Here is a 27,719-nt window from a genome sequence, read left to right as displayed (position 1 = left end):
GGTTTAATAAACGGCAGCCTACCCAGCCAGCCCATTAATTAACTTGGGCGTTTTCACACCTCAGCCGGTCCTTTTTATTAACTTACGTGCCCTTTCGATAAGTCAAAAAAAAAAGGAGAACATGGGGCCAGCGCAGTGTCATAATCAGCCGGCCAACCCATTCGCTCCTCTCTCACGCCGTTCCAGGGAAGGTTCTGTCGCGCCAGGTAATCCTCTCCACTCTGGCACATATTCACCTTCTCAACCAGGCGTCCAATGGAACCCAACAGCAATCAGCCAGAGCTTTACATCTCTTACATAGACGAGGTCCCGGAAGCCATATTGCCCGAAAATCCTCGCCCAGTCCCGGAAATAATTATTATACCCGATACACCCACACCGGAGCCCTCCCCATTACCCGAACCTGTTGGCAGAGCCTGTTCCGGCACCCGAACCCGCACCCGTACCCGTTCCGGCTCCCGAACCTGTTTCGGCTCCAGTTCATGTACCAGGTCCCCTGGAATATTTATTATACGTCAGTCACCACCACGCCACTCAGTTACAGGCGTGGGTGATCTGGCATATTTACTTGACGTGTCCAGCACACCATCTTGCTCATTACGAGTTTATTTTGGGACGGTACCCACATCTTGCATATTCCTTGGACGAGTGCAGTGTGGATGCAGTAAACCGGATCATCTCGCTTCAGTCCTTGGTTCGAGTACACAGCGAGCTCATTGTGCCAGATTACACTCCATTAACCCCTGCAGAGACACCTCCTGTCGACGAGGTGGAAGACTACGAGCCTTCGGAGTTAGGCTCCAATTTCTTAGCAAAATTGGGGGACGATTCACTGTCACTCTCTCCTCCAGCAGTACCACATATTTCACCAGCTTCTCCGCGCTACTCACTCTAGCAGATCCAACATGCCATCTATCTCAGAGGAGGAGGGCCAGCAACACGACGAGCAAATGCAGGCCATTACATCATTACGCGAGCAGATGGAGACACTTCAGTAGACTTTTTCGACAAGTCTCTCTACCATCAGCAGACGACTCGACCAGTTGCAGCGGCCCCATCCAGCGCGCACACCAGCCAGTGATCCACAACCATCTTCTTCAGAGACTTCGGTAGCAGAAAATGAAGATGAACCAGATCCAGCTGCCGAGGTAAACAATGCAAAACTCCAACTTTCTTATAAAATATTTAATGCTGCACAAAAAAAGAAACTCGATGTCAAACTGCCTGCCCCTTATAATGGTCGCCGCGACAAGCGCGTGCTTGACCAATGGATATTCAAAATGGAGGTATATTTGACCAATACCGATTTGGTCGAAAGCAAGAAGGTGGCTTTAGCCAGTTCCCTACTCAAGGATGCAGCACTTCTATGGTGGCAACGACGTGTTGCAGATGGTAAGCACACTCCTACTTGGGATAAATTCCGGCGCGCCCTCCGCAAGGCCTTTGAACCTGCCAGTGCGGACTACCATGCCCGGTCTGCTCTCCGCTGCCTGAGGCAAACAGGATCCTCAGTTGCATATATCACAGAGTTCCAACGTTTAACTCTGGAAATTGAGAGCCTCAGCCCCGCTGACAAGCTACACAGCTTCATCGATGGGCTTGAACCCAACTTACAGGAAGATGTGCAGAAGTTTAACCCTCTCACCATAGATGCTGCCATTGCCTATGTAGAGCGCCTTGGAGATCTACGACGACAACCCAGGACATTCTTCTTTGGCAATCGGTCCTCAAACAGTGCTCGTTTCTCCCAGCACAATCGCAGAGGAAATTTATCTCAACCTGAGTCTCAATATTCCCAATCCTCTGGTCAGCAATCTACTCGGCAACAGCCCTTTTGGCCTAGATTTTCAGGTCAGGCAGCAGCCTCACAAACAGGATCCTCTTCCAACAACAACAATCGGAATCGAGGACGCAACTGGCAAGGTCGCCGACCCAACAATCGCCGCAATTTTCGCCGCGATACCTCAGCAGGTCAGCAAGCCTCTACATCGGCACCTTCAACCTCTCAAGCCAACCCTCCAGGTCTTTGCACAATTTGCAATGGACCACACAGGTGGTATGAGTGCCCAAAGCGTAATTCTCGCCAAAATTCCAACATGGAATGTTTCCCAGAAGGTGAACATGGACATCATCATCATCCTTCTGCGCCAGAAAAAGGCAAGCAGGTGGTTCATGCAGTGCGAGTTTCTAAAGTTGTCAGTGCTTTAATGTTAAATGCCCACAACCATACTTCAGTGCCTGTTAACCTTTCCAATCAAGTTTTGAGCTTATTGGGATTTATTGGCCAGCATCCTATCAATGTTCTTGTTGATAGTGGATGCTCAACTAATTTTGTGGGAACTACTCTCGTCAGCAAGTTGCGATTACCTACTCAGCAGAGTGCGGAAGTTTTCCAAGTGGAACTTGCAGATGGTTCTTTCTTGCATTGCAGCAAACGGATTCAGCAGTTGCATTTTCAGATTCAGGACTATCAGGATCAGCTGAATTTCTCTATTATGCCTTTGTCACACTATGACATGATCCTTGGACAGTCTTGGTTATATGAGTATGATCCTTTGATCAGCTTTCGAGATCATTCCATTCGACTTTATCATAATCATCGAGAAATGGAATTACGAGGTCTGTTTAATTCTAAGCCGATTACTGTGGTTTCTGCTATGCAAGTCAAACGCTTAGTGCGTAAACGCGACAGCACTTCTGCCTTAGTTATGTTGCGAGAAGCAGAAGACAATACAGTTGACCAATCGGAATCCTCGCCATCAGATATTTCTTATTTACAGCAGCCCTTCTTTCAACCTTATATGGATTTATTTCCTGACGAGCTGCCAACGACATTGCCTCCTCGACGTTCTGTAGATCATACGATTGATCTAATCCCTGGACAACCACCGCCAGTTCGAGCTCCTTATCGAGTTTCTTATTCAGAGTCTCAAGAAATTCAGAGACAATTGGCAGAGTTGTTGGATAAAGGTCATATACGTCCAAGCAAAAGTCCTTTTGGTGCTCTAGTTTTATTGGTCAAGAAGAAGGATGGATCTATGCGACTTTGTATTGATTATCGTGCCCTTAATAAGCAGACAATCAAGAATAAGTTTCCCTTGCCTCGCATCGATGAGCTCTTTGATCAGTTGCTTGGTGCGAAGGTATTTTCGAAGATTGATCTGAAGTCAGGCTATCATCAAATCAGGATTCGAATTGGAGATGAGTATAAGACAGCTTTCAGAACAAAGTATGGACATTATGAATTTTTGGTCATTCCTTTTGGGTTAACCAATGCCCCAGTTACTTTCATGACTTTGATGAATGACATCTTTGGTCCTTACTTGGATAAGTTTGTCATCGTTTATCTGGATGACATTTTGGTCTTCAGTAAGACTTTAGCAGATCACAAGCAGCATTTGCAGATTGTCTTCGACGTACTCCGTACGAATGTCTTGTACATCAACAAGAACAAGAGTCAGTTTTTCAAAGATCATGTGGAATATCTTGGACACATCATCTCTGGACATGGTATTGCAGTTGATCCTAAGAAGATAAAGGTCATTGTTGATTGGCCTTTGCCACTTACAATTTCAGATGTGCGATCTTTCTTGGGATCAGCAAATTTTTACCACACCAAGGTTCACAAGTTCTCAGATATTGCTGCTCCGTTGACGGCCCTTACAAAGTTAGATAAATTGCAATGGTCACTTGAAGCTGAAAAGTCCTTTAATGATCTTAAGCATGCGTTGACAACTACGCCTGTTTTGGCTATTGCGGATCCAACTCAGCCGTTTGACGTCATGTCAGATGCGTCGGATAGAGCATTTGGAGGCGTTCTTATGCAGAATGATCGTGTTATTGCTTTTGATAGTCATAAATTTTCGGCTATTCAAATGCGATATCCCATTTATGACAAGGAATTTTTGGCAATTGTTCATGCTTATAGAACGTGGAAGCATTATCTTCTTGGTGCAGATTCAGTGGTCAAGACAGATCATCAGTCTTTGACTTACATCTTTACTCAGCCAGTGATGAATCCTCGTCAAGGACGATAGGTTGAATTTTTGGCAAATTTTCACATGGCGATACTCTATGTTCCTGGATTACAGAATGTGGTAGCAGATGCTTTGAGCCGCATGCCTCGAGCTACGAACTTTGCTATCTCAAATGTGCAGATGGAGATTCCTGCATGTTTTAAGCATGAGTATCTGACAGATAGAGACTTTGGAGATGTCTTTCGAGCTCTCAAATCTCTTCATCCTACTGTTGCAGAAATGAATATGTTTGCCGCATATACAATTGCAGATGATTTACTTTATTACTTAGATCGCATTTGTGTTCCTCACAATGCATCTTTGCGGAAACTCCTTATTCAAGAGCATCATGAAGTACCCTTTGCAGCTCATCCTGGAATTAACAAGACATATCGTCTGTTATCAGCAACATACTTTTGGCCTCAGATGCAACAGGATGTTATTAAGTTTGTTAAAGCTTGTCACTCTTGTCAAATTATGAAAGCTTCACGACAACTGTCATGTGCATCATAGATGCCATGGACATTCTCAGGGCTAGATCCAGAAAAGGCAACCAGATAAAGAGTATGAACCCAGTAGAAGAACCAGGATGACAGAGCACAGAGCACAGAGCACTGATGGCAGTGTAAACTGGAGCAGGACTTGGAGTAAGGATTGAGAAGGACCAAAAGGATGCTCACAGAACCAGGCGGCTGAAACGCATCATAAGATGGTAAAAGCATCAGTCGGCTGCAGGCGCAGAGTGTGTGGACTGGAGTCCAGTCGGGCAGCAACATGCGCATCATTAGCCAGGAGTAGATCTGGTCGGATTTACTAAAAAGAGCATTAAAGGAAATTCTGAACTGGCCGACCAGCAGTTGGCCAGCTCCTACATTGTCCAAGACCCATATATAAGGGGTGCTCATCATTTATCTCATTCTCTTCCACTAGGGGATTGGATCATTAGAGGTCCCATAGGGGACAGATTTTAGGGTTAACCACCTTTTTATGAAGGCAGCCAAGGGCTGCAAGATATGTACCTTTTTGTACCATAGTATATACTGAAATTCCAGCACTTCTCACTCTCTCTCTCTACTCTCTCTCTACCTGCGTTTTTGCATCAGATGGTGCGTTTTTGCATCAGAAGGTTTCCAAGAGTGTTTAGGGCTGAAAGAAGACTCCCAGACCTTCCGCACGTTACATTGGTATCAGAGCATCAGGCTCAGCAAAGCTAAACGTTGCATCAGTCCCAGATGATGGTGTACAGGTCCAAGGTACAGGAAAGTACACGGATTCGAAGCCCAAGGCGAGGAGCATAGAAGCGGGAAGAACTCCCAGGAGGTTTGTTGGTGGTGTTCCACAGTGCCAGATGGGGATGGCAGTTCCGTGAGCCAGATAGGTTCTCAGGTAACAGTCCCAAGGGAGGTTGATCCTCCAAGGGTGATGTGAGAGTGCCAGACTCAGTTCCAGGAATGAAGACCAAGACGGTGTTCAGAGTCAGGGCAGGAATGGATTGTGGACTAGAGGAAGACCAGATGCATAGATCTTCATCAGAGACAGAGTGGTTTGGAGAACAGATCGGATTTTCAGAGAAAAAGGGTTGCCAGAAATGGATGATGACAGAGGGACTTCGGGACAGGATTGGGATGATGACAGTCTTCCAAGAGCAGGTTGAATTCCCGTCATCAAGTTTAGCAGAGGGGGGTGTTATGTGCATCATAGATGCCATGGACATTCTCAGGGCTAGATCCAAAAAAGGCAACCAGATAAAGAGTATGAACCCAATAGAAGAACCAAGATGACAGAGCACAGAGCACAGAGCACTGATGGCAGTGTAAACTGGAGCAGGACTTGGAGTAAGGATTGAGAAGGACCAAAAGGATGCTCACAGAACCAGGCGGCTGAAATGCATCATAAGATGGTAAAAGCATCAGTCGGCTGCAGGCGCAGAGTGTGTGGACTGGAGTCCAGTCGGGCAGCAACATGCGCATCATTAGCCAGGAGTAGATCTGGTCGGATTTACTAAAAAGAGCATTAAAGGAAATTCTGAACTGGCCGACCAGCAGTCGGCCAGCTCCTACATTGTCCAAGACCCATATATAAGGGCTCAAGTGCTCATCATTTATCTCATTCTCTCCCACTAGGGGATTGGATCATTAGAGGTCCCATAGGGGATAGATTTTAGGGTTAACCACCTTTTTATGAAGGCAGCCAAGGGCTGCAAGATATGTACCTTTTTGTACCATAGTATATACTGAAATTCCAGCACTTCTCACTCTCTCTCTCTACTCTCTCTCTACCTGCGTTTTTGCATCAGATGGTGCGTTTTTGCATCAGAAGGTTTCCAAGAGTGTTTAGGGCTGAAAGAAGACTACCCAGAGCTTCCGCGCGTTACAACAACTTCCTCAAGGATTGCTTCAGCCTTTGCCAGTTCCTCAAGAAAGATGGGAAAGCATAAGCATGGATTTCATCACTACTTTGCCACGTTCGCAGAAAGGCAATGCTCAAATTTTAGTAGTGGTTGATCGGTTTTCAAAAATGGCACATTTTATTCCTTGCAAGAAGACAGTTTCTGCTCCAGATCTTGCAGTGTTGTTCGTACAGCATATTTTCAGAATTCATGGATTGCCAAGATCTATTGTTTCAGACAGAGATCCGAAGTTTACTGGACATTTTTGGACTTCCTTATTCAAATCTCTTGGTACGAATCTCTTGTTCAGTTCTGCTTATCATCCTCAGACAGACGGACAGACAGAAAGAGTAATCAAATTTTGGAAGAAATGCTTAGACATTATATTCAGACAAGATTAGCTTCTTGGGAAGAATATTTGCCTCTTGTGGAGTTTGCTTACAATAATTCTCCGTATTCAGTCACTGGAATGACTCCTTTTCAAGCAGCATATGGTCACACTCCGCTTGTGCCCACAAACTTTGTTCTTCAACACAAGGTGGCATTAGCAGATCGGTTGATTCAAGAAATGCAAGATATTCTTGTGCAAGTTCGAGACAGACTGGTTCATGTTCAGCAGAAGTATCAGAAGTATGCGAATAAGCACAGAAGGCATACTGAGTTTCAAGAAGGTGACTTGGGTTTGCTTTATGTTGCACCGCATCGATATAAGACAGTAAAGTCAGTCTTTCCGAAGTTGCGACCGCGTTTCTATGGTCCATTTAAAGTTATAAAGAAGATTTCAGTTGTCAGTTATAAGTTGGATCTTCCACTATCTTGGGGAAAAATTCATCCGACATTTCACATCTCTTGGCTCAAGGAATACATACAAGGAGATTCATCTATTCCGGAGTTATCTTCTTATGTTCCTGAGATTGAAGATGATCACATTATTCTTGTTCCTGAGAAGATTCTTGACGTTCGTCAGAAAGAAACAAGACGGAAGAATACTACAGAATTTCTTGTTAAGTGGATGGACTTGGATGAGTCAGATTCTACTTGGCAGACAGATGAAGAAATGCAACAGTATCCTCAACTCCTCCAAGAATTCTTTGGCAGACAACCGACTCTCATTTAATCACATGGGTTTTATTTTAAATGGGAGGGAATGTCACGATTGTGACTTAGTTCATAATGTCACGATTGTGACTTAGTTCATTATACACAGTCTCCTCATGGTTACAGATACTGAAGTGACATGATTATAGAGGATCCCTACACTCGGATGGTCACAACTATTCGCTCTAGAGACATGCCTCTTCATCAAGAGCCACACTCCTTCGACGACTGGTCACACCCCTTCACTCTAAGGTTGCAACTCTTCATCCAATGGTTGCAGCTATTCGTCCAAAGGATGTGTCTCTTCGCCTAGAGTCATGACTATTGGTCATGGGATGTGTCTTTTCATTCGTGTCTCTTGGACTCCTATATAAGGAGCATGTTGTATCACAGTTTCAATCAATTAATCAAACATCTGTGCTCAAGTCTCTCGAGTCTACTTTCAGTTTCAGTCTTAAATACACAGATAAGTGGATGAAATACTAAGTAGTAACAGTAATCCTCACATCCCACCTATGTGCCCCAGGAGGGTCTTCCTTATTCGTGGGGTTCCTCGTGAAGTGCACCTTCTTCTGCTGTATTCCAGTGGAGGTGGGAGAATTCTCTGAGGATCGGGCATCCTTGCGGGTTTGCGTAGTCAACCCTTCAGGACCAGGCAGTGTTTCATTCCCAGATGGTTGACACCATAGACGCCATTAGTGCTCCCTGAGAGACTTCCAGGATGAAACTCCATTTCAGCCCAAGGTGGAAGGGGCTACACCTCTTCATATTTTTCCACCTCAGCTTCACAACGGAGTGCGGAGTCTATAGACACCTCCATAGAGAGGAGGATCTGTCGGAGCAGGCCAGGCAGCAAGCTGGGGAGGAGTGGGTACATCTTTCCGCTCGCATCCGAGCCCACTTGGAGAGGCTTCGCTCTTGCGCCGGCTGCCACTACTACCCATCGAAATCTACCCCGAAGATTGTCAGTGCCATGGATAGACTTGCTGTGGCACGTCACTTGGCTTTTCAGCCATGAGGATTGTCTCGTGGAATGTTCGTGGGCTTGGAGGCGCCTTAAGTAAAAGGCACAAGTCGTCCCTCAATGTCACGATTGTGACTTTATCTCTCTAACTACTCTTGGTTAGCCTTCAATCATTGAAAGGGTACTAGTGAAGGGTCACACCGTGTCACATGAGTCATCACTAAAGGACACATCTCTTCAAAGGGACACATCTCTTCAAAGGGACACATCTATTGATCAATGACACATCTCTATGTCCAAAGGACATAACTATTCATTCAAGAGTCACACCCTTTCGTCAGGGATGTGCCTCTTCATTTGTACCTTTTCAGGCCCTATTTATGCGAACAACACAGCTTTCCGCTCTTTGCCTCATATTTACTCAAGTTTTTTTTTTCCGGAAACAAGATCCTTCTATTAGTTAATAAAAAACAGCCTTGAAGGGCTAGATACAAACTTGCCTCCATGTATGAGGTGAGGAACAAAGAACAGGAGGGGGAGAAAGATGCACTTCTTCTCCGGCTGGCCATTCTATGAGGAGAAGGCTATCTCATACAGAGGGTGGGGGAGGGAATAACTACACAGGTTGTCTGTAGTGCCAAGTGGGCTCACCACCTCTATCTATAAGAAAAGGGCCGGGTTGCCAGAGCCCCAAGGAGGCTTCCTACCGCTTCCGCATATGGTCAGAGCCACTGTGCAACTTCCCCCACTGGTGTCATGTGCATCCGTTCATCCCAATGCTCGTAGACATGTATATTCTCATTAGCAAATATATGGGCAGATTCAGGGGCAGATTTAGAGCAGATTTTGCAGCCCTACAATCCCCCGGAAGTGCCCAAGACATAGTCCAATGGTTGGGACACCTTTTGGACATAGTTTGGACACAAAATATGACTTTTTGGACAATGTTTTGTGGGAAAAATAGGCAAAACCGACTTGATTATGAATTCATTTCTTTTTCCTATAAATAGGATCATTAGGCATTCATTAGAATGATCATTCAAAGATCAAGAGGATCCATTTGTCATAGTCTACAAGGCAGCAAGGACATAGTGGTGGATCAGCAGGAGCTTCTCTTGTTCGATTGCAAGTAGAGGGTTGCAAGGATCTTTGGTATGCATCATGAAGCTGTGAATCAGCAAGATCATTGTATATATAGCATGTTTTGGCAATATACAGTAGATTAGGTCTATCTCTCCTTCTCTTTTGTGTCTTTGCTAAACATAGGAATAGTGTTATCTTCTTTGCTTAGGGTTAAATTTGAACACGCTTCCACAACGCATGTTACATTGGTATCAGAGCGCCAGCACTCAGCAGGATTTCCAGTGCTCCAAGAGCAGTCCCAAGAGAAGGTGCACAGTCCGAGGCAAGGAACACAGCTAAGGGTAGATCTCCAAGGAGGATGGTCGGTGTTCAGCAAAACCATAGGGAAAAGGTAGTCCGTGGGTGGATGCCAAAGGGCATACCGGTGAGCCCATAGGAATACTGGTTCCAAGGGATGGTAGTCATCCAAGGGTGGAGCGAAGATGCCAGTGATTAGCCTCAGGGAAGGACACCAAGACCCCGTGTTCAAGGGACAGGGCATGAAGGCAGGGGGACTCGGTGGATCAGGATGCAAGCTCTTCAAGCGGAGCAGTCGCGGAGGATAGCAATGTTTTCCAGGTCAAGTCAAGTTGCCAGACGTCCAAGGATGACAGTGAGGAGACACGGCAGGGAATGAGGGATAATGACAGTCATCCAAAGAGGTAGGTTGGATCCCCGTCATCAAGTTTAGCAGGGGGGGATGTCACGTGGACATGCTTCTTCTGATCTGGACAGGCAGTAGGATAGAGTCAGACACCTTTTTAGGGCTGAGTGGGACCAAGAGGGCTGTAGCTAGTGACCAGCAACAGTGGATGAGAAGGCGTGGATGAGGTGGCAGCCTCACAAGGCTGTGAAGGGTAGTGTGGAGCTTTCATTAGTGCAGCTAGCAGTCGGTAGACAACCAGTAGCAGCCCGACAGGAGGAAAACGCCAGGATTGTGCTGGTCGGCTAGAGTTGGTCCAGTCGGGCAGATTTATAAGGGCCTATATAAAGAGGGCCAGTCGGGCAGATTTATAAGGGCCTATATAAAGAGGGCCGGATCTTTTAGTTATTCATTCAAGTTCCCACTTGGGACTTGGGTCATTAGGTAGAAGTGCAAGTACCTTTTCAAGGGAAGCTCAGCTTCCATCATGGCATTGTAACAAACAAGTATATAAATAAGATTTTGAGTAGGTTAGGTAACTGCTTTCTCTCTTGCGTTTTTATCCAGTTCTTTGTGCATCAAGCATCCAGTGGGAGTGCTGTGTTTCCGTTGAGTAATGATCTGGCCGCCACAGAAGCTTCCCCATGTGTCATTGGTATCAGAGCGCCAGCACTTAGCAGGATTTCTAGTGCTCCAAGAGCAGTCCCAAGAGAAGGTGCACAGTCCGAGGCAAGGAACACAGCTAAGGGTAGATCTCCAAGGAGGAACCAGATATTGTTGATGAAGCAGAAGTTATGGTTCCAGAACAGATCCTTCTGCACCGTTTCAAGCATGGCTCAGGCTGAAGACAAAGACAGTTCCTCATGAAGTTTCAGGACCGAGGGACCCACGAAGCGGTATGGCTCGACAAAGAGTTTTTCGAAGACTATCCGATGTTATTGACGGATTATTTGGAGGCTATGCAGCTTCTGTCAAGTTAAGCAGAAGGGGATGTCACGTGCATCCCGCACTTGGATGCCACGTAGACATATTTGTACAGAAGGTGCAGGACCTGGGATGGTAAACTGGTCCCATGTGAGCCCAGTTCGGGACGAGTTAGCCAGGGATCCATCTCAGTCGTCCAAGGTCATGTGTGCATTGTCCTGCTGCATAGGAGTCCAAGGTCAGGTGTGCACTGTCCTACACATGAAATAGTGCTAGTCCGCGCTGTGAGTCTCCCTTTGGAATGATGTCAGTGATTCTGTGTATCGGGTATGGTACCGGATGCCAGATCACTGTGTAGTTAGTTAGGGTTTGCTTTTAGAACAAGGGGCCAGCCCATAGGGCTACCCCAAGTCTTAGTGTGGGCATGTAGATGGTGTGAAACCACCCCCATGAGGGCCAGGAAGGCCCTGGCTGAACCCACCAGCCATGGAGGGGCCCTAGGACAGCCCTAGGGGCAGGCTAGGGGAAAACATACAGGATATGCAGCCTTTGTATGGCTGTAGGGCAAGTATGGGGGGCAGCCCAGTCCCCAAACTGTTTGCAAGATAGTATCCAGCCCCTTGGTCTTCCTGTGCCTGATGCCCAGCCAGCCATGAAGAAAAGTGCAGCATTTTTACTGATTTTATTCAGCATTTAATGCTATACATCAGTCGTGCGCAGAATTAAAGCAGCCAACAGGGATTATAGCTGGCCGACTGTTGTTAGTTGGTGGTATAAATACCAAGGCCCACAAATCAGTGTGTTATCTCATATTTCTATTTCACCAAGAGCCAAGGCAAACAAGGGCCAGACAAGCCAAGGAGTTGCTAAAGCAAAGGGGTGAAGGATTGCAGGTCAAGGGCATAGATTTCTTAGCCAAGAAAGGTCAAGATTTTTGTATTTTCTTTTCAGATTCACATCATTCTAATAAAGCAAATACCATCCGTGGTGGGGGCCCTACAAAGGGTATTTGGGACCCAATACTGTGTCCTCTCCTCTCTCCCTCTCTCTCTCTCTCTCTCTCTATTTTCTACACATCTTCATTCAGTTTTGTGCGTTAATTCTGTCATGAAAAGTGTGCTGATTTCTGAGCATTGAAGTTACTGATCTCCCCCGAAGCTTCCGCATGTTACAACTGGCCATGGAGGGTATGAATGATGTCGAGCCAAATGCTCTTGATGGACTCCGTAGGCGGAGTGTGGCTGCCTTCGATGACTTTGTTGCATCGAGCTCTTGAGTAACGCTACTACAAATCTCCCATCTTTGGCATGAACCTTGAGTCCAGTGATCAATAGATGGGGCTGGGATTGGTATTGAAGAAATGCAAATGTGAGAGACCTTAAGGACTGGACTTCCACCTTCCTCCTCATAAGCCATGAGAATCTCAACCTTAGTGGCCCAAGCGATAGTGCCCCATGAAATATGATACGGGTAGAGGTCGTGTCCATCATGAAAATGCGGAGAACCTGCTGCTAAACCTGCTGAGCTTTTGGGCAATCCCGAAGACAATGTTGCTGAGACTCTTGAGGGTGGACGTACCTCGGACAAGCTGTTGCTCTACTGCCAATGGCCAACCACGTGCCAACCGCCAAACTCCTATGTGCCAACAGCCACAAAAAGAGGGTGATCTTTTGAGGCCGAAAATTGTCCTAGAGCCTCTTCCAAAAATCTGAGAGAGAGCACGATGAGAGGCCGTGAGATTGCCAGTGTCTTGCTGTTGCTGGGGTGCCCTCGACCTTGGGCATCTGAATCTTGCGGCCTAGCCGTGCAGTGTATGCGAAGAACAGGGTACCTAGAGTCTCCTCCCTGTCTGTAGGATCATGGCAAGTCCACTCCCCCGGGTCCCAGTTGAGGTGCGTGAGGGGCTGGCTCCCCCAAATCCATTAACGCCAGTCTCCCCTGGCCACCTTGGCCGGAGGGGGGTCAATGTGCCACCTATGTACATGAAATCCGATCACCCTCACCCTCTGCAAGGTGCATCCACTAAAGTCATCCAAAGGGGGCTGTGAGATACGGGGGAGATTCCATTGCCTCTTCCGAGAGGGATTCGGACCACTCACATGGGCGATACAGTTTGAGGATCAGAGGTGCTTGGGCATGTACTTGATGGAGCTCAGACGACACAGGGATGTAGAGGCAGCATGCTGAGAGACAGCCTCGGCTCCGACAGGACACCTCACAGAGAGCCATCAGAGGTTTCTTTGTGGTACATACATCCACATCGGAATCTCCTGCCCACAACAGTTCCTCTACTACGACATCAGAGCCCACCACCCGTACCCACGCTCCAGCTCCACGCCCCAAAGGAGTTCTTAGTGAGAGAACTCGATCCATTCTGCGAGCTAGACGTCCCTGACCCAGAGCATCAAGACCCTCCACCGCATAGAGACGGATTCGTGAGGTTCTCCGCCGACATGTCATGCTCCCATCACAGACGCTTGACATTCACTCCACCATCAGATCGGTTCTGGTCGAGGCGGCCAATCAAAAAAGTGAGCAAGACGCAGCTCTCATCTGCGCCATGAATTACCAAGAGGATGTCATGCCTAGTAAACACGCCCAACTATAACGGAAGGGCAACTGGAACACGGAAATCTTATCAATCATGAATATTGATCAAGCACATGAACATTCTAGAGAAGAGAGAGAGAAGAAGACAACTTTGCACACTACACCACACTAGGGGCCAGAAGATGGGCTGATCCCCCCCCCCCCCTTCCCTTTATGGTTAGATTATCAAAAAGGAGTCTGCTTTAGATACAACCTAGCGGGAGCCCAGGGATTCTCCACTGACTAATACTTGAATCTTCTAGTACAAGATGAAAACAATAACAAAACATATGCTGAATTCAGTGTTCCTTCACAGAACAGGAGAGCTTTCCCTGCTTAAAGCACATGTGGGACAACCATGGACAGCCCACATCAGTGAGGGACAGCCTTGTAAAGTTATCTCCAACCCTGCCAAGCCCACATAGCAACTCGACCAGCCTCAAGGAGGCTGAACCAATAGTCCACCAGCCCTCAGAGCTCCCAGCAGTAGTCGTGTCAAACCCGAGATCTCTCTGAGAAGGAAACCCGCAATACAAGCCATGAAACGCAACGCAAAGTGGAAAAAACATATCTGGGTGCAGGCATACTCGCCACCCAACCATGACAGCCATGAGCGAGGCTCACAATCTTGGCCATCCCCACCGAGCCACGAGTTAGAGCGTCATGCCCTCGTGAGTGCCTTACCATCGTCCTCATCTGGTGTCCCCTACCAACTGGGGTTGTCTCCCAAGGATGACGGCCTCCTGCATGATGGTGCTCCCGCTCCACGCGCTCTGCAATCCTGTGCTCTATCTGTCGGTGTGTGCCCAACTGGTACCCCACCCCCCAATAAATAGGGAAGGAACGTCCAAAAAGCACGCGCTATCAATAGCAGACCAAAAAGCACATGTCCGCCCACAACATATCACTCTCTAGCTTGCCAATCTGCCTGCCCCTAGCGTGCACATGACACACTCAGCTCACTCTTGAGCTCAAGAAAAAGAACTCAAGGAGAAGTTGTCACATCATTCGCAACACCAGAGAAACACCCTATATTGGTCGAAACCAATAGTCTCAAGGACAATCCGACTAAGAGATCGACTTGCTCAAGTAACATGACATGAGCGTCAATTCCTAGTCACAAAAGCCAAATCTGGAGCAAATGGATCGTCTGGGTAACTCGAAGCTGACAATGCTACGAGTACCAGAGATAAGTAACCACTGTCCTAAAGAGTTATCTTGAAACCAAAAGTATCTTCCATTTGACTACCATGCTTTTATCTTGATGTCCTCTATAAATCTGGTCTAAAAAAAACCACAAAACTGGGAAAACCCAGAACCTACTAGTGAAGCCTGAACCAAGTGGAACACAACAGTAGTCTCTTCCCAAACAAGAGAAGAATCGATCTTCTAGGAAAATCATCAATCTACACTTCGTCACCTCGGAAGTGTAACTTCCCAAACAGACCTTGGAAAGTCTGAGTACCTTGGACATGAAAGGAACAATTGTTCCAACAGACCTAGTTATGACGCAAGCCAGCATCTATCATAACTGTGTGCATCAAAAGTAAAGTATCTATTCCTAAAAAATGTTGAGATAGCCTTGTGTTTGTAGGTGCAGAGTTCGAATGAAGCCTTCACAATCTAGCATAGCCCCGTAACATGCGATGGATCATGGTGTCCCATACCACCATGATACGACCCATACCCGTGCTACGATTACTGCAACCACTAGTTTGTGGATTTGTCGCGATCTATCAGAAACAATAAATGCCAATGGCTGACCTCGTGTAACAAATTTAAAGAACTACTCGAAAGAACGAACCCCAATCGAGACAAGTGACCAAAACACAGTCCAGGGATTAGACAACATGTGTATGCACAAAGAAGGCTTCCTTGACCAGCATCCCAGTCGAAGCATCAGTCTAAACCCAAAAAATCCTGGAAACCAAAACTTGCTTCCAAAAACTTATGTGCATAGCGCAAGTTCTTGAATAACCATGATTCAATAGTCTTGGTATAAGAATAGGCGGGTATACTTGGAATAGCATGAATATCTGTACACACTTCTGCTATGGATATAAAGCTAGAGGACCATCAAAACCTTAAGGATTGTAAGGTTGAAAAGGTACATATTGCGTATTGTTGCATAACCTTCTTGTCATGCAATCTGACAATGAATTCCAACATGTAAACTTAATCTAGATGCCCTCTATCAAATATCCGTGTAGCCACAGTGTCAATGTGTGGTCAACTATTCCTCAATCCTACATATGCAGATAAGTCTTGCCTATCAAAGCCCAACAACGAAAACAATGGTCATTCCAATATCTGTAGGGTATTAGGTCTATGTCTTCCATGGTACAAGTCCATGACTAACTCGTGTGTGTGTCCGTGAAGTTCTTGGAGTAAAAACTCCCATGTGTACCCTAAAACAAACATGTGTACTTGCATAACACGGTACAACACTGCTTTTATTGTTAAACCCTATCTTGCATGTGAAAAACAAACACATACCTCATGACACTCTGGTCCAAAACTGAGGTATAACAAAGCACCTGTAGCGAGTCCTGAAAGTACACTACTTGGACATCCAGGAGAAGCAGAATCTGAGATATCTGTGGGCCATGCGTGGGAGGGCAATCCAATTGGGTGCTGTGACATGCGTGGGCCTCTCTCTCCAACAGCCCACAGCCCACGATCTGCTTTCCGACAGCCCTGTACACGGGTGCCTTCAGCCCTTGTTGTGCCCTTGGGCGAAAACTTCCTTCAGCCGTCAGCCTTGAGCATCATCTGTGCCCTTGCGTCAAACTCAGCCAAAGAGAGAAACTAATGTGGGAGAGAACGTTGGGAAACAAGGTGACGGGACCACGGCAAAGACAACCTTCTGCTGCTTCATGTTCTTGGCTGGTCACAAATCAGCAAATAAATGGCCTTGAAAAAAAAAAACTCACACTGGCTGCTCTCTTAAAAAAAAAAAAAGCTCAACCACCCGATTTTTTAACCTTCTCTCTAAACTTAACTTTTTTGTTAACTTGCTTTCTAGAGAGAGAAAATCGCGCAACTCTCAAGAGAGAGAGAGAGAGAGAGTATGATTTTTTTTTTTTCAGTTTTGTTTGTAGTGGTGGAAGCCTAAAAATAACAGCAGGTGCTTTTTTTCTGCTGTGCGCACCTCTGCAGACGGTATGGAGCTTGCTGGCAGGCTGGAAATAGGGCCTAAAGTCAGCCCCTCTGACCTCCCATCTCCTTCCCCCCTTGAGTCTCAATCTAGAGGTCCTAAAGCCACTGTTTTCGAGGCCGAAAACAGTCTACAGTTGGCTGAAAATAGCCCTCTGCTGTGGCTGAAACACGCTTGTTTTCTCTTGCGCAAGCTGGCCGATTCTGGCCCTCTCTGACCCTTGTTCTTGGCTGAAAAACAGTCTGCAAACAGCCTCTGCTGCTTCTTCGCATACAAAAATCAGCATGAAAAAATTTCATGCGTCTTTTCCTCATCCATCTCAGAGTTGCTCTGATACCACTCTCAAAACCCGAGATCTCTCTAAGAAGGAAACTTGCAATACAAGCCATGAAACACAAGGCAAAGTGGAAGAAACATATCTGGGTGCAAGCATACTCGCCACCCAACCGTGACAGCAATGAGTGAGGCTCACAATCTTGGCCGTCCCCACCGAGGCACGAGTTGAGCGTCATGCCCCCATGAGTGCCCTACCATCGTCCTCATCTGGTGTCCCCTACCACCCGAGGTTGTCCCCCAAGGACGACGGCCTCTTATGCGATGGTGCTCCCGCTCCACGTGCTTTGCAATCCTGTGCTCCATCTGTCAGTGTGTGCCCAACTGGTACCCCTCGGGCCTCCCCCCAATAAATAGGGAAGGAACGCCCAAAAAGCACATGCTATCAATAGTTGACCAAAAAGCACATGTTTGCCCACAACATATCACTCTCTGGCTCGCCAATATGCCTGCCCCTAGCGTGCACATGACAAGTTGGCCAGTAGTCTCTCCATGCCAGAATGAGTCGGCCAGCACATGGGAAACAGCCCCAAGTCGACCAGCCCTCTGGCTCCACCAGGAAGAGTCGTACAACAGCTTCTGATGCCTGATAGCAGTCGGCGAGCACCATAGTAACATGGAACGCCGTTCCATAGCCTTGGGAATGGGAACGTGTTCCATAACTTGTGTCGTTCCGGTTCCCGTTCCGCAAATGTGCATCCTTGGCTAAAGGAATTCTGGGTCTAATTTTTGAGTAAATGAGAATTTTTGTAATTTCTATGATCATATCATATCATATGACAGTGGTGTATGACCTTGCATCTAAAAGGCTTGGCAATATATGCCCTTGCATCTCCTTAGCTTGCAAATGGTAGCCATATGGTGATGACGTGTCGTTCCCATTTTCTTTCCAGTTTCCTGTTCTTGTTCCAGAACAAACCCCCGTTCCATCTGTCCGTTCCCATTCCATGTGACTATGGCGAGCACAAGAGAAGGTTCTGATCTCCGTCGACCAACACTCTGGAGGGTCTTTATCGCAACAGCCAGTAGTTCTTGCTCTCCAGAACAGGTCGACCACCACACACCGGCCACCTAGAAAGCATGCGACCAGCTTCTACCTCTAGTTTTAGGACTTCTCCGCCGGGAATACCCAATCATGTGCTTTTTAGGTCCAGAGGGAGCCGCCTACAAGGAAACAGTCCAAAATATGTCCAGTGCCCGTCCTTTGGCCGCCACGTGTATTAAAATAGTCCTGCTGAGTGTGTACAACTTATAAGTTTGTCCGGTCACTTATAAGTGAATGTGAACCTGCATCGATAAGTATTAGCATATGAAAACATAAAGCTGTAAATTGAGTTTTCAGGGACACTTACCACCTGCAAAACTCATGTAGACCACTTGTCACTCCAAAACAGGTGTGCACATACACGTCCATAGGGTGCCTAGGCATCCCTGGCCCCATGGACAACACAAGCAAGAATCTTAGGCATTGTCTAGGCAAAAAAGACAAGTCATCCAAATATAAAATCAAAGTCATACACACACGAGTGCAACTAGACTGGAAGAAACACCCATCTGCTAAGTTGTATCAATCAGGTAAAGTGTTCAAGGATCCAAAATCCTTCCGGAATATTCCCAAAACATAAATCACTAGGATAGCTAGTCCCGGGACAACACATCATGTCAGGCTCCTCAAGCCATACATGTACTGTCATGTTAGGCTCCAAATGCCACACAAACACACCATGGCAGGCTCCACAAGCCATACATGTATGTCATGTCAGACTCCATATGCCACACATGAACAATAGAAAACAGAAGCAATGAGGAGTTTTATGACATTCCCCCCGGCTTCTAAGTAGTTGACCGCAACTGAAAAGCTTCTAGATAGGTTGTCAAAGGTTCTGGATAATCTTAAAAATAATCCTCGTCCATCCATTTTGCATCCGTAACTGAATAGTTTTTAAATTTCACAAGAGTCTTGCGTGCTAGCTTGCCTCCTGCCGCCGCAGGCTTACGCTCCTTGTGAAAAACTATGTGCTCATGTTGCAATACCTCCTCAAGCACATCCACCTCTAGTGGATCTTCCAAAACTGGTTCCACAGGAGGTGATCCCACATAAGGCCTCAGTAAGCTGACATGAAATGATGTATTTTCCAGTGATCGGGTAAATACCAAACTATAAGCCACTTCATTTATCTTCTGTAAAATCTGGAATGGCACATAATACGTGTTCAAAAGCTTAGGATATCTTTACCTGGCTGCTTTTGCAGGTGAGCTTTCTCGAACTTAAGTTACACCCAATCACCTTCCTTGAAACGCGGTATCTAAATCTCGTACATACTCATCTGCTGCGCATAGATTTCATCTTTTGTTCGTAAGATAGGTGGTAGCACCAGCCTTGTTAGTTGAAGAATGCATAGTATTGTTGTATGCAAACTCAACCAAAGGCAAATATTTCTACCAATCTGTTTTCTGCTCAGATACATAACATTTGAGCAAATCAAGTACGGTTGAGTTTGTGATTTCACTTTGACCATCTGTTTGAGGATGATAAGTCGATGAAAAATTCAGCTTTGTGCCCATGTTATCAAACAATGCCTGCCAAAATAAACTAGTGGTTCGAGGATCTCTATCCCCCACAATAGATTTGGGTATGTCATGATGTTTGAAAATCTGAGCCAAGAACAACTTTGTCATGTGCTCTCGCTTGATTGTTTTCCTCACATGAATAAAATGTGCCTATTTGCTAAAGCGATCAATGATAGTCCAAATAGCATCATTACCATGTAGAGATCTCGGCAAATCCATAATGAAATCCATGGCAATGCTTTCCCATGGTTCCTGTGGAATGGTTAAAGGTTGAAGCAAACCAGGTGTTTTATGCATGTCAAATTTGATTTTCTAACACACGAGGCACTCACGAACATAAGTTTCAATATTCTTGCATAAAGCTGGCCAAAAGAAATATCGTTTCAAAGCCTGTGTAGTAGCCAGAATGCCATGAGGACCTGCATACGGGGGAGCATGACACTCTATGACCTTTTAACGCAAATCTTGGGCCACACAAGTGCGGTTTTGCATCAATAGAAAACCATCTCGTATTGAATAAGATGGGACAATAGTACCCCCATTCAAATAAGCCGAAATAGACTGAAAATCTATGTCCAAAGAGTACATATCTCGCATCCCTGACAAGTCCTGATTGAAAGAGTGCACAGAGCAGAAGCAAATAAGCACTAGAGTGTGCTAAGTAGAGTGCAAGAGAGAGAGAGGTATATGGAGCAACTATGCTAAATATACTGAAGTGATACAGTCCCAAGCAAGAGACAGAAGTAGTCTCATAAGTGAGGGAGCAAAAGATAGACTAGGCAAGATACAAAATTGAGAGGCCAGCCCACCTATTTATAGGTGGGGAGAGCTGGTCGACTGGAAATGCTGAAGCTGGCTGATTGGGCATTTGAAGCTGGCCGACTAGAAAAAAGGCATCCAGGCTGGGAAAAATCCCAGAAAAATATATAAAATAAGGGTGGCCAGCCCACAATCAAGGGCCATGCAAAAGGGACCAAAAGGACACCAGACATGGGTAGAAACTGGGGATGAATGTGCTAACACCCCCTCTCAGCACGAGATGTTGAACATACTCCAAGAAGCCGAAGAAGTCGTCCTCTGTCAAAGACAAAAGAATGCAGCAACAACAGGTACCAAGAAAGCTCCACAAGCAATCTCCACCACAACTCAGCTACAAAAGCAATAGAACAAGCTGCTAGGTACATTGCTCCTCTAGAAGAAAACAACCATGTAGGCTACGTCGTGCTGCTCCAAATATTGGTGCCAAACCCAAATGTAAACATTGTGCCACAGAAATCCCTAGAAGCTTGTAGCTCCAAGAAGATAATACCCTCAAAAGAAATAGAGTCCATCTGCCCCAACTCTGTACCAAGAGTAGCCAAATGCTATACAATAGCATCCTCCTCGAAGGTGGGCATCACCAGATGTAAGAACTCAACTACCCCCTCTGAAAATTGATGTCGGGACTCCACAAGCCCAACCAAATCCGAATCCCAATCCTTCAAGCCCTGGAAGTACCACTGTGCCCCAAGCACGGTCACGGACACACTTGACCACAATCCAGAATCCTCACACAGAGTAAGGGAAATGGGAACATTCATAGTAATGGTAACTGAAGTAGTAGTAGCCTCCTCAATAGCATCACACAGCATAGAAGCAGGCTCCTCCATAGAAGGCAAAGGGACCAGCAACACATCCTGGTCACTGGTTGTCGAAGAAAGAGTCGGAGGCGAAGCAATAGGAGACAAATCCCCCTCAGAAGCTGTGAGCAAAGATAGCCCACTGTCTTCCTCAAAAACATTACCAGAGATATCATCTTGGCAAGGAGAAGTATGCACAGAAATTGAAGGCAAGGCAACAGGAGAAACAAGCTCCTCAGATGCAGTGAGCAAAACTAGCTCACTATCCTTCGCTATAGGAACATCTCCAAAAGAAGTATCCACAAGATCACTGGCTACATAGCACCCAGAAGTAGAAACCATCTGCCGATCATCACTGGCATCACCATACAGGTCACAAAGCAACTGCCACACACACAGAAAGTAGAAACATCATCAGGAGCATAGATGAAGTGTCGAAGAACCGAATCTTGACAATTCAGGAGGAGAACGGCATAGATCTGTCCATCAGTCTTCTTCCACCGACACACATCCTCCGCAGAGGCAAGGTCCGCAAGCACCGATTCTTGTATGAGAGAAACTCCATCAAACCATACTCCCTGAGAATAGAAGTAACCTCTACAACTTCCATGATTGAAAGTTACCACCATCCAACTTGTCTGCCTCATCTAGGAAATAACAAGAAAGTGGTACGGGAGCCAAATCTGAAGCTGTCATCATTGATCCAACCAATAGGACCAAACCTCATAAGAAAAACAAACTGTCCAAATCAGAAAATGCTGATGTAGGTCCCTTCCTCCCACCAAAACGCATCCCTAAGAGGTTGGATAGCACCCGAAAATCCTCCTGTAGCAAAAAACGCAGAAGCTTCTGTCGACTGTACCTCCAACCTTGAGGCTACCAGAAGAGGGAAGCAAAAAATGCAGATTTGATATATAGAGAAAAGGCAGCCACACAGGGCCTGGGAATAGGCTGTAAGAGGGTGCAAGAGGGAAAGGCATCAACTAGGACTATAGCTTGGGCTCTCCTCAAGAAAAAAACGCACAATCTCAAAAGAAGAAGTGTCCACCATAGGTACCAAGGTTGCCACCAAAGCCCGAACCACCACAAAACCCCCTCTGCAAAAGGGAATGTCCACCGGAGAGGAAAACGCAGCCAAAGAGGGGCTGCTGTCCTGAAAAAATCAGGCCGCCTAGTTCCAAACTCCAAGAGGGAAAAAAACGCTGATGAGAAATTACCTTCTGGCTGTAAGCGATGAAGCCAAACTGAAGGGAAAGCAATCAGTAGAAGCTGTCCAGAAAACACAGCAACCATAGGGCTGCAAATCTGAGGAAAAACGCAGAGATAAAGGGGCTGTAAATAGGGCTGAATCAGGGGCAGCAGAGGGAATCGCTGAACTGGGAGCGATGATACCATGAAAGAGTGCACAGAGCGGAAGCAAATTCGCACTAGAGTGTGCTGAGTAGAGAGTGCAAGAGCGAGAGAGATATGGAGCAACTATGGTGAATGTACTGAAGTGATAGAGGAGTGTTCAGATGGAAATTTCGGTCTAATGGACCATTATTGTGATAAGGATTTAAATGATATGATCTGAGTGAATTGTTATTTGATGATGAGTTCTATATAAGGGATCTTTATCCCAGGATTCTGTTGGGTTCACTAGACTATAAGGAACCCCAGAATCAGTTGGATCTTAAGGGAAAGAGTTGTCCTCTAGTTGCGAGATGAGGACATCTCGCGTTTTTTAAGTGGGGTAGGATGTAAGATTCCTCTCTCTAGCTTTTGAGGTGTGCAGGTATAAGAACCTCCCCTTCTGATCGTATAACAGTCCCAAGCAAGAGACAGAAGTAGCCTCATAAGTGAGGGAGCAAAAGATAGACTGGGCAAGATACAAAACTGAGAGGCTAGCCCACCTATTTATAGGTGGGGAGAGCTGGCCGACAGGAAATGCTGAAGCTAGCCGACTGGGCATCTGAAGCTGGCCGACTGGAAAAAAGGCATCCGGGAGTAGAGGGCTTCACACACCCACTGCAGTTTCCGACAAGAAGAGTGATGGACCGTGGCCAAGAGGACCCTGAGGGAAGCATTGCAATTTGCCGCGAACCACTGGTGAAGCAGCCTTCCCGTTGCACGCAACAGTCTTTCGCAGATAGCAAGAAACTACTCCATTGAATGGGTATTGGTCTTTGCACGATACCCCCACCGAGCAAGCAACATAGCTGAAAAGCAAGTTTGAGAAGGTGTCGATGGGCGAAGAAGTAGACAAGGAGAAAAGGCATGGTGGCATTGGACTCTTCGACTGTGAGAAGACCATTCGGGTGGCCAGTTTCTTTGTCTCTATACCAACATGATGAAGGGTGCTCCATAGGATGCCTGATTTGCCTTTCGGGTCTGCAAGCGGAATACTTATCCGCTTTCCGGATTCAACAAGTCAGGGAGTGTTGGGAGTCAGTAGTCTGGATGGCGGGCAGAATGCAGAATGCAGAATCAGTGGAAGTCGGGTGGAGGCGAAGTTGGCAATCTAGGTTTCTTGCGGAATCAACAGTCCGGGTGACTTCCAGAGTCTTCAGTCCAGGTGACTTCCGGAATCCTCAATCCGGGCGACTTCCGGGGTTAGCACGCCGGATGGCTGTTCTGCCTTTGGATTCAAGTCAGCGAGTCAGGTGGCCTGCTTTGCCCGGTATACTCTCCAGCTGGGCATGACAGATGCTCAGATTGTAGCTGCATGCTCCAAACGCATTTCAGCTGCTAGCTCTGGTGTCGGATGCACTGCATATCACCCTGTGACTCGGACTCGTATCTCTATTTCTTTAGCCTCTTCATGGCGTTGTGCATGCTGAACGATCTGAATCGACCACTGTACCTTCTATACCAGCCATTGAACTTGTTGTAACGGCTGAGTGGAGGGTTGTGCCTGCTGTTTTCAGATTCTGTACCTGCTGTACCAGCCATTGTACATGCTGTACCGACTGAGTGGAGGGCTGTACCTACTGTTTTAGATTTTGTAGCTGCTGTACGAGCTCTATTGGTACTGCCTTGAGTAAGCCCAATGTGGCGTGCAGTGACAGACTCAACCATGTGTCCAAGAGATAAAGATATATAGAGAGAGAGGGGAGAGAGAGATGAAATGAAATGATATATTAACGTCTCTAAGAGGCCATGATGGCCTATGACACCAAAACTGAGAGTACATCTGAAGTTGGCGTCTCATTAAAGAGAACAACTAAATGAGACTAAAAAGTACAATAAATTGACTGTAAGACTCCGAGATGATACTGAGTAGAAAATACTGAAAAATGTATATCAGGTAGATCCATTTATGGTGATTAGTTGAAGTGTTGCCCTCTCCTTAGATCAAGTATCTCCGCCATGGGGCTGTCTAGAATGGAGAGGCTGTAGAAGCAATGTAGGCGCCTCCGATGCCGAGCAATAATGGCTCTGATTTGGCGATGGTGAGGATGCCGTGGTTGGGATCCTGCTGGGCGTGGCCGACAAGCATGACATAAGATAACAAGAGAAGGGAATAGGGATCTTGCACAATACACCACACTGAGCGGGGAGCAAGCCCCGCCCCCTTTCAGGAATTTATTCAGGAACAATCCACGGGCACGCTGGCCAGGATCAATACAATCAATGAATACAAAACAAACAGATATGCCAATGTAGGATATCCAAGTTGATGTTGATGTCTAGGCACAAGATCTCTGATGCCGAGCACACCACGGGGATGGCCCACAAGTATCTCTCACCGGGCTAGTATCAAATCCAATATCCAAAACCAATGAATCCAAGTGTAATGAATCCAAGTCCAAGTCCAAGTCCAGATCCATGTCCAAGCTATATGTCTAAGTTCCATGTTCATGTCCAAGTTCCATGCCCAAGCTCTATGTCCAAGTTCTCCATGTCTACGCTCCATGTCCAAGCTCTATGTCCAAGTTCATATCCAAGTTCAAGTAGTCCAAGTTCCCATGAGTAATCTCCACAACTCCTACCACCTTGTCGATGAATAAAACCATGGCAAAGCTCTTTTTGGCAAGAAAACTGATATAAAATCTATTTTAATGGTTTTTTGGGTGATAAAAACCTCCAAAAAGTAGTTTTTTTAGGGTTTTTGACTTTTTTTGTCCGTGCATGTCCGTACAGCTCCGTACACGCATCCATATCGCCCATGCATATGCCCATACAAGTCTAGGGTCACCTATGTAACGTGCATCCCCTGCAGTCCTCCAAGGGGTTCTAGTCTCATTAATCCGTGCCATGAATTGCCAAGAGAATATCATGCGTGGTAAACACTCCTAGCCAGTGCAGGGGAATAGGGTCAAGCATCGAGGTCAGCATAACTGCTGGAGGAATGGCAGAGTCGATGTCGAGGTTGAGTCTGTCTCTACCTTGGATCCTAGTGAGGCCTCTCTCTTGAGCCACTGGGGGGAGTTGTTTGAATGCAAGCCAATCTCCAAGAGACCTAGCAGGGCCCATGCTCAAAGCACCCCAAGATACATGAGGCCAACCCCCTAGCATGTGACCACTAGGTATATGGATCAGGGGGTTCCAAATCAAGGGCTGTTGGAGATGCTCCTCGGAGGCTACCGGAACAGACTGTTGGAGGGCCAGCTTGAGGTGATCCTAAACTGGTAATAGACTGGATACAAATCTTTCCTCAAAAGTTGGGCTAAAGCCACGAGCTTGCATCTCTGTGAAGAGCTCTGCGGCCAAGGGCCCCCCAGACTCGGTGTACGGGCGGATATCCTGGCCTCTGGCTAGGAGGAAATCCTTTCATGGCTCACCTCATGGAAGAAGTCCTCTAACAATCAACTTGCCCAGAAGGGCACGACTCTGAATGGCGGGGTCGATGATGCCCAAACCCCCTGTGTGGCACGGCTGTATGATCACTCTCCAAGGGGTTGGCCTCCCGTTGCTGCTAGCCCACAGAAAGTTGTGGATGAACCGTTGAACCTGACCAATGCAGGCCCGTGAGAAGTCCTAGCAAGAAGTAATATACCACATTGTGGCAAGAACTTGTTTCGCCACCACCACTCAACTGACTAAGGAAAGCCTCGCTGAACTCCAGTATAGAAGCTTCTTCCAAATGCTCAGAAGAAGAGGGGCTAACTGTTGCTCTGGGGAGATATCGATGCCCACTTGGCATCCAAGATAACGGATTGGAGTGCCCCTCGGGATCCACTGGAAAGCCTCACTTGGGCGCCAAGTCGGGGCGTGCTGAGAGCCAACCCAAAATCCACACGACTTGTGCCAGTTGATCTGCGCTCCTGATGCGCGAGAGAAGATCTCTATTACCTTTGCAAATCTCTCAAGATTCCCCACGTCTCCTGAGAAGGATGTTGTTGTGCCATTTGTGAACTTTGAGTCTAGCAACTTCTCCTGTGCACAAATGGGGAGACGCAATCCCTGAAGCCCAGACTCTTGAGCTGAGAGAAAACTGCTCATGGCCTCAGCAACAAATAGAAAGAGAGATGGTGCTAAAGGGCAACCCTGCTGGACCGAGCGAGAAAGGGGGAATCTATCACCTCTGGCTTCCTGAATGAGAACCTGGTTGTGAGGGTCTGAGTAAAGTCCGGAAACACCATGGATCCACTCCTCCGGAAATCCCACCTGGCACATCGTCCCCTCCAGAAATCCCCAATCAACTCTATCATAGGCATGTTAATTCTTTCTATCTTTAGTGGTGCATGTGCCCTATCTACCTTTTTGCTGTAATAATTCTTTCTATTTGTCATGATCCTTAGTGCTAGGCTTCATTATGGCTGAGTCTACCCTGCATCTCCGGAGCTCTGATAGAAACTCAGTACACTATGTATGCTCTTATGTGTGTGTGTGTGTACGTGGGGTGTGTGTGTGTGGGAGCATATATTGATACCAAGTTCTGCACCCACTATTGGGCACCGAGGACGTTAGTGGAGATGTCATAGTATCTAGTCCATACTATGCATGATGGAGTCGATGGTCTATTGTCCTGTGGATGACTACCATGAGGTTATAAAGTGCGCTTTCTTATAAGGTGAATTTGGGCATGTTCTTGGATTCATCTAGGTACATCTTTATGCTGTATTAGCGGACATGCAAATTTCACATCGTGAAGTTTTCGTCCAAGTTGTGGCCAATTGATATTGTGTTAATTCTTTCTATCTTAAGTGGTCCATGTGCCCTATCACTACCTTTGTGTTGTAATAATTCTTTCTATTTGTTATGATCCTTAGTGCTAGGCTTCATTATGGCTGAGTCTGCCCCGCATCTCTGGAGCTCTGACAAAAACTCAATACACAGACCTTTCTATGAATGTATGCTCTTATGTGTATG

General features: G+C 46.5%; 1 protein-coding gene and 2 pseudogenes across 2 annotated transcripts in view; all 3 read left to right on the top strand.

Moving 5' to 3' along the window:
- Positions 1 to 27,719, top strand: part of LOC147605257 (putative CDP-diacylglycerol--inositol 3-phosphatidyltransferase 2) — an 86,520-nt gene that overhangs the window by 3,159 nt on the left and 55,642 nt on the right. The gene's annotated exons all lie outside the window — the stretch shown is intronic.
- Positions 122 to 895, top strand: LOC147605260 (uncharacterized; annotated as a pseudogene).
- On the top strand, positions 891 to 7,522 carry LOC147605259 (uncharacterized; annotated as a pseudogene).

Source organism: Cibotium barometz, chromosome 60 (genome assembly GCF_041138505.1).
Source record: "Cibotium barometz isolate CiBa-2024 chromosome 60, ASM4113850v1, whole genome shotgun sequence".
NCBI lineage: Eukaryota > Viridiplantae > Streptophyta > Polypodiopsida > Cyatheales > Cibotiaceae > Cibotium > Cibotium barometz.
The sequence above is the reverse complement of the archived record's forward strand: the minus strand, read 5'-3'. Positions and strand labels throughout refer to the sequence as shown.